This window comes from Notolepis coatsorum, assembly GCF_963971535.1.
Source record: "Notolepis coatsorum genome assembly, chromosome: 5".
Taxonomy (NCBI): Eukaryota; Metazoa; Chordata; class Actinopteri; order Aulopiformes; family Paralepididae; genus Notolepis; species Notolepis coatsorum.
Window position 1 is genome coordinate 195,733,418 of NC_140169.1, and position 8,258 is coordinate 195,741,675.

Here is an 8,258-nt window from a genome sequence, read left to right on the forward strand (position 1 = left end):
AGCTTTATTGTCACATCCCTATTCTGTTACAGCAAAGAGGAGGGAATGATTTGTTCTTGGCTCCTCTGCCAAGCAGCAGCATCAACATAAAGTAGTACAAAAACAGGGCTAGGTAAGATGCCAGTGGGGAATCGGGATATATATGATTAATGTAAACAACCATGTGTACCGTCAGGGGTGTAAAGTACTTGAGTAATTGTACTTCGTTACAATACTTAAGTACTGTTTTGGGGGATTTGTACTTTACGCTAATATTATTAGGTTTGTATACTTTGTACGTTTACTCCATTACATTTCAGAGAAAAAAACATACTTTTTACTCCTTACATTTAAAATGCAGACCTACAAAGTACAAAGTACAAATCTCACAGGTCCAACCATTTTAATTAGTATATTTTAATTGTTTATCTGGCCGAACGTTAGGTTATGACTATAACCAAGTTATGTTAGTATAGCGAAGCTCCGCATCGCTCTCTGCACTATCTCGCATATGTGCACGCGCACTGAATAAAGACCACAATGTACCTTTAATCCCAATATTCGTCTGACCACACCCCTATCAGCTTACCCATATAAGCAGGGGTGGGGCCACCCACTCGCCTCCTTCCCAAGCTTTCGCCACAAGGCGAGGTCAAAGGCTGCAGCGGCGTCGGATGCCGAGCTTCGCTATACTAACAGAACTTGGTTATAGTCATAACCTAACGTTCTGTATCGTATCGCTCTCGCTCGGCATCGCTCTCTGCACAAGGGAGGCCGAGCGAGAGCCAACGGCCGACAAATACACCCCGCTGACAGCCCCCCACAAACCATCAGAACAGGGAGGGCCGAGCCCCCCCGACCCACCCTAATGGCGGGCACCCCCCCTATTAGGGGCTTCACGGGAGGGCGACGGACCCGACCGTGCGAAGAGGCACTCAAGCAACTCAACGCACAGGGTGAGCAGACCGTGGCTTGACCCCACGACTACACACACGCACAACCCGCATGCCACCCGGGAACGAACGGAGGAACAACCTCGTTACTGCCCCCAGAAACACGGGGTCAAGGGCAAACCCAACCCCGTGGCAAGGCCGTAGCAGCGGAGCACGAAGGAAGACCCAGACCCACCAAAAGGACTGGACTCCCTAGAATGGGGGCCCGGAGAAGTCCATGATGCCAGCATCAAGACCCCACCAGGTGGGCACGTAGTGCCCCGCCCCCCACATCGCCAGCGTATTCGGACAAAGGCCCCTCAGTTACTGCACCTGGTATTCCCAGGCGGAATCCCATCCAAGTACTAACCAGGCCAGAACCTGCTTAGCGTCCGAGATCGGACGAGATCGGGCGTGTTCAGGTTGGTATGGCCGTAAGCCGAGCGGGCCCTGTCCCCCCAATAGTACACCGACTGGCACACTGACCCTGCAGAACAGGCAGTCAGCATGGCCGTAAGCACACAAAAAAGGTTAACCAACGGAAGCAGGCAGCGCACCGGGGAAAAACCAGGCAACAGGCTGTTAACCCTAGCCTGGAGACTGCGGACGAGACAGGCGCCAGAGGGGACAGCTGAACACAGCCGCCCCGGCGGAAGGAGCGTAAGCTGGCGGTGTTGCATGACCAAGCCTCCATTTAAAAACCCCCACCCAGAGGGGTTGAGGCAGAGAAGGCTGACACGATTGGCAGACATCATGAACGTGCAGGGGCACCCTCAACCGGGTAACCCGGGAGTTGACACTGCTCCAACACACCAGGGAATCAACCACCTTGGTGTTACCCAATGCGGTGGTTGTTCCTATAACCCCTCAAGAAAAAACTCCAAAACACACCTGCGGGTATACACCGGCTATACCGCAGTACAAGTGTCTCAGTTCTCAAAAAAGGGTTAACCCAGGCCTACGGGTCGACGAACATTACCTCGGACCGGGCCTGGCGATACGGGAAGCACAGGGTCACCAGAGGAGGTCAAAGACCACCCCCACAGGCCCCTCTTCGCCATGCGTGAGAGAGGAGCAAAAAAGAATGGAGAACCAGCCCCTAAGCACACCGTACTTGGTATTCCCAGGCGGTCTCCCAACCAAGTACTAACCAGGACCAACCTGTGTAGCGGCCGAGATCCGACGAGATCGAGCGTGTAGAGAATGGCATGGCTGTAAGCCATTACGACAGTGCTGAGTAAAAACGTACCCAACCAGGGTCTCCATAGCGCTTAACCCTGTGACACCCAGACCGACCCGGCATTTTTCCCCCTGAAAAAAGCCCAAGTCCCTCAGGGTACCAGAACAGCAGATCTGCATCCCCGGCGGACAACGGGTTCAACTGATCTGGACCAGCGTGACCAGAACCAGTCCCGTGCCCTAACCACGCCGACATGCCTACTCCAGGAGAAGGGCAGATATGCGTGTTGATCTTAACATGAAAAGAAGGCGCCACCCAGACGTTCGGGCGAACCGCGCCTGGTGGCCCACCCCAAGGGCGTGAGACCCCTCTACATATGTTCAGATCCATTCTGTCATCATCCCCCAGACATGAACGAGAATCCGTCGAAAAACCAACCCAGGTCGTGGGATTTGGTCGTCGGAAGAGGAAAAACCCCCATCTCAGTTGCTTTATAAAAACGCTGTTTCAACCACAAGCAACCAAGGCGTGCCAGTCAATCGCCTGTTTACAGCGAGCTAGCACTATACGTGCGTCGGGACACACCCCCATCAATGAACAGGCTATTTAGACCTGTCATTGAATCCCCAAGGCGCCCAGGGGAACGACAAGAGGGGTGTGACACTCCCTAACTCCAACACTTCTGGAATAGAAAAGAAGGAAGCATCAACAGTATGTATCCCAGTCTACACAGCCGGGGTAAATTTTTTTCACATTTTTACATCCCACCACCCTCCCATAGGAAGGAGACGGGGATCCCCAGAGAGACTTCCCACGCGAGCTGTACAGATTGAAAAGAATATATTGCACCTTGAGCCATGTAAAAAATTGGTTTTAGGGCTCTCCGGGGAAGAGGCACTGAACCCATACACACTCGAATCGAATACATATACAATAGAACAGGACCCTTCTAGAGGGTCCACTCACTTTGACAATCTGAGGAGGAAGGCTCTGTACTCTGATGGAGGCTCCCTCACATGGAAGAAGGAGTCCGAACTCACAGAAGGCCCGAATAGGCGCTTGGTGAGGAGGAGCCCTGACCACCCCCCTGAAAACAGATCCATCACATGGACCTGAACAGCACACGGAAGTCCTACCAACAGAGACGCGCACGGTGACGTACTCTGTGGCGGGGGAATTCCTGCGGTGCACACGCCCAATATACCAGGCCGTGGGACCAGGAAACTCCCTCCCCCCCCCCCCCCCCCCCCCCCCGTAACGTGCCGAACCGCCACGTGACGGGAACCTTGAAGGACAGGGGGTGTACCCCTGACCGACAGAAACAAGGGGGAGAGGAAAGGTTACCAGTTCACCCCTTTACGACCCCACACCCATGATACGATGTAATGACAAAAAGAGAATATGACACAGTCATAGTCAGCTCTATGAAGCGTTTGACAGCTCCACACAGCGCATGAGCTAACCTGCTATCTGATTTTTACTAAGGAAAAACACAGAATAGAGAGGGCTCATAGAGCCCCGGTCCAACATACACATGTGCTTCTGTGGCCAGTCCAACCCAGTTGTAGGTCACATGACACACACAACCCATCATCACCTACAAAAAATGGCAAAAAACACTCAAAAGAGGAACGCCGTTTTTCACAATGAGAGAATACATCATTCTCGATTAGTATCGGCCACAGGCCTTGCTAAGCACACACGACAGCGACCAAACCATTTTTTTCTTTTAGGAAAATAAAGTTTCTCCAGCAGTTTTAGCACAACCTCAGCAATCAAGCTAAGAGTTACATCGCATCCCTACCACACAAAAGACACAATTAGTGCACAAACATGTCTGATAGGAGGATGAAAAAGTCCCCAGGGAACCGGGGGGAAACACAATCCTCTTATTTTACCCTCAATACGGCCAGTTAAAACAGGAAAACCTGTTAATATGTGAACACACTGTTCATTGTCATCACAGGCTGAGAAAAGAACATTCTTTTACTCACTTGTCACCAAGCATAGCTTCATAGGTTAGTTACCTTAGTTGTGAGTACACGGTACATATAAACACCATGATGTTTCTCACACAACAACCAGATCATTACATCCCGATTTGCACGGAGAAGCTAACTGCCAGTGACAAAAACAGCTCACACATAACCCGCGCCGTATCCCAAATGTATTGCAGCAACACACGTTTTGGGAAAATTATTCACAATACATTTAGAAAAGTAAAACCAGAAAACGTGTTATAAGGTCTGGTCAAACCTGTTCCTACCCGGAACGTAGATCAGCGAAGTGCAGTCACAGACACCGTAGGAACACAGCCGCCTCCTGTGTTGTTCGAACTGGGCAGCGTCGCCGCCCCAACCCGCACTACAGTCCTCTTTGTTGATGCAACCTTGCCGTCCTGGCTCAGGGCAGGGTCGACGAAAACATCCCCTGTCAAGGATGACGTCGTAGTCAAGAGTGTAAAACATGTTAAAATCAAAGCACGTTCAACAAAATAGCATCAAGCTAACGGCCGCTCCAACCGTTCGGGTGCTACTGCCCCTGCTCGCGAGACGCGACCAGAAGCGAGCTCACGGCGGCGCGCGAGAAGCTAAAGCTACCCCGCGCCAGGCCATGGCCTATAGCAGCAAGCTAACGTTACCTAGCGATCACGACATGCTAGCACCGCAGCTAACAGCTGACTGGCTAACAGTAGGCCCAACCTAAGCAGGCCATGCAGCGATCCAGCAGGCTAACGCAGCAGTTAACAGCTGACTGGCTAACCGTAAGCTAAGCAGCCATCAACTGAACATGTATACAATGACATAACACTCACCCAGACAGGCCGCCGTTCTGAACCTCTCCTCACTGTTTAAGAGAACAGAGAAACAAGATGTCAACACTGCTTTACAACAGTGATTTTACCAACACCCGACGGAATCAGCACAATACCAAACTGGCCTGTGTAGCTGATTTGAACATGGATCTGCCGCTATCGCACATCCATGCACATATCCCCTCGTGAAGGAATACTCTCATTTGGATATGAAAGATGGGGCCTTAACACGGTGACAGAGAGAATCCACTCGTCCAGAACACACAGGGATCACCAGTGTTAATGGTCGCGGCCCACTAGTTAAAACTATAATGGTCTTCAGACCAAGGCCTTCTGTCGCCTAGGTGGCTGAACAAAGGACCCTAGCCTGGGGCCGGTTTCCATAAACATTGTCAAGTAGCCCCCATAGCACTAACAGACAAGTGGAGCCTGCCAGCAAAACACTACTCACCCAACCTGGAACGCATCGCTTCTCACAACAGCGGCATGTCCGACAGTTCAGCTGTGGCCTGACAGGTTTCACCCCAACAAACACAGCAAGGAACTGCAGTTGAGAAGCATGCAGCGGCGTGCTCCCAATACGAAAACCGGTGGAGGATTTTTAGAATGATCAACATCTTCCAGACACTCCAATACGAAGACAATATCGCCGTATTTTCTCGAAAATAGTGAGAGAGAAAATAAAGATATGATGTCAACGTATCCTTGTTTCCCAAAGCTGCTCCTAATCCTTTCCAACATGGTGTCAAGTGTGGGGATCTACCGAGGCACTTCTTCCTTGTGGTGAAAGCGAGAAGGAGGCGAGTGGGTGGCCCCACCCCTGCTTATATGGGTAAGCTGATAGGGGTGTGGTCAGACGAATATTGGGATTAAAGGTACATTGTGGTCTTTATTCAGTGCGCGTGCACATATGCGAGATAGTGCAGAGAGCGATGCCGAGCGAGAGCGATACGATACAGAACTAACGTTAACGTTATTAATCCTGCGACCGCAGCAGGTAAACAGCCAATCAAATCCCCATCAATGGAAAATGAACCCACCCATACCCATGCTGATTGGTCCTTGTGCAACAATAGAAAGCAGGGATCTTTGATTAAACACCTGCTATCAGAAGAATAGACAGTCAGATCCGCATTATGCTGTGGTTAATATTGTGATATTATTCAGGGTAGTCCAGTATTCTGTCTTTAATATTGTGATATTATTCAGGGTACTCCAGTATTCTGTCTTTAATATTGTGATATTATTCAGGGTACTCCAGTATTCTGCCTTTAATATTGTGATATTATTCAGGATAATCCAGTATGCTGTGGTTAATATTGTGATATTATTCAGGATACACCATTCTGTTTTTAATATTGTGATATTAGTTTACCTTCAATGGAGAAGTGCATTAAATAATTTTAATGCAAAAAAAGTGTATTCTGTTCTTTCATTTCAGCATTGTCTATCGCAGAACACATTCCATTGTGGGCAGAGTGTATGCTTGGTTTCATTCCAGCGTTGCCTAAACACCAGCTGATGATTTCACTAATTGGCTCACCTCTTCAACTAACTCACCTGGTGCAATGTATAGTTAAAATGAAAACTTGGCCCACGATGGAATGAGTTTGAGACCCCTGGTCTATCCATTAAAAAAAAATTACTTTTACTTTTTAGTACTTAAGTACATTTAAAAGTAGGACTTTTTCACTTTTACTCAAGTGTGTTTTTAGCCAGATACTTTGACTTTTACTTGAGTCCGATTTTGAGACGGTAGGGGAGAGTGGGGTGAGCAGTGCCAAGGGGCATGTAGTTCCACCCCTGTTATCTAGAAAACCATAGAAGAAGTTGGTCATGTGACAACATATTTTTGAAGAGGCATCCATTTCACTCAACCTACAGAGAAGGGAGACACCTGGCTTGAGAGGTAAGCACATTTAAGTTCAAAAAACTGTTTTTTGCCCTCCAAAGTAAAATTTGTATGATCAAGGTTTTTTGATTGCTGTGTTTGAACAATTATAGACAACTTTGAAAACAGTTCACACATGTTTTAGTGCTTTAGTAAGCTACACCATGAGTCTATACAGTTAGCATGATGCTAGCTTAAAACAGCTGGGGGATGCATTTTTTCAAAATGGTAGGCTTGGGGTGATTTGTGCCAAAGGGCCTGGGTTAAGTTGTGCCAGATATTCTCTTTGTTAAGTTGCCCCAACTTATTTTATTAACTATATATATTACTTTATTGTATTTTATTGTTATTGTACATTGCATTCTTGCATTTGATCACTAAAACTATGTGATATTCTTAATTTTAGACCAAAATCCATCATGCCACGCAGATATACAAATGGAAGACAGACAGGGTTTCAACTCTGCGGTTCGGTGGTGTAGTGGTTAACACTGTCGCCTCACAGCAAGAAGGTCCAGGGTTCGATTCCCACTTGGGGACCAGGTTTCCATGATGCCAGGTACTCAGGTGGGGTATCTCCCAGGCCTTTCTGTGTGGAGTTTGCATGTTCTCCCCGTGCTCGCAAGGGTTTCCCCCCCGATAAGATAAACCCAATGGAAAAACATGCACAACAGATCGCTAACGCTGTGGCGTCCTTGACGAAGACGGACAGGAGCACTTGGATTGGTCCCCGGGGCGCGGCTCACGTTGACGCCCTATCTGCTCCCGGCTGCCCATGGGGGGAAGGACAACGGGATGGGAAAAGTGCAGAGAGACATTTCATCGGCGACTCAGTGCATGTGTGTGTGTGTTCCTGTGGGTCGCCCATCTCGCGTGTGTGTGTTAAACTGCATGACAAATAAAGACTTCTAGTCTAACAATTATTATTATTATAACTCCTCTTGAGAAGTTGGAAATAGCAGTGAAAGAGGTGCAACAGGGGAAGACTATACGTCAGGTTGGAAAGGAGATGAAGATCTGCAGGATGCTTTTACCGCTTTTGAGATTAAAATGATCTGTTTTACATCAAATTATCAATGGCACAATTTACCCCAGTGTATTCTCTCTAATGTCACAACTTACCCCACACCGGGGGCAAGTTGTGCCACAAAACCACTTTTTTTTCTAAAGCTATATTTCTGAAACAGTTTATTTAAGATCCAAAGTGATTGTTCCCAGGGATGTACAACATCCTAAACTATATGTACATATTTTAGTTGGGGGCATTACTGTAATCCCCTTGCTTTAAAGGCACTTTAAGTAAAAAGTGGAACTACTCACCCCACTCTCCCCTACCCATACTTTCACTTAAGTATAATTTCTGGGTACTTTTTACACCCCCGTATATCCTTTCTAACACTCAGTGACACAGTTCGGGGGCTACTGACTAGCAACGGGGTTACCAAAGTGGGGGTCGCGAGC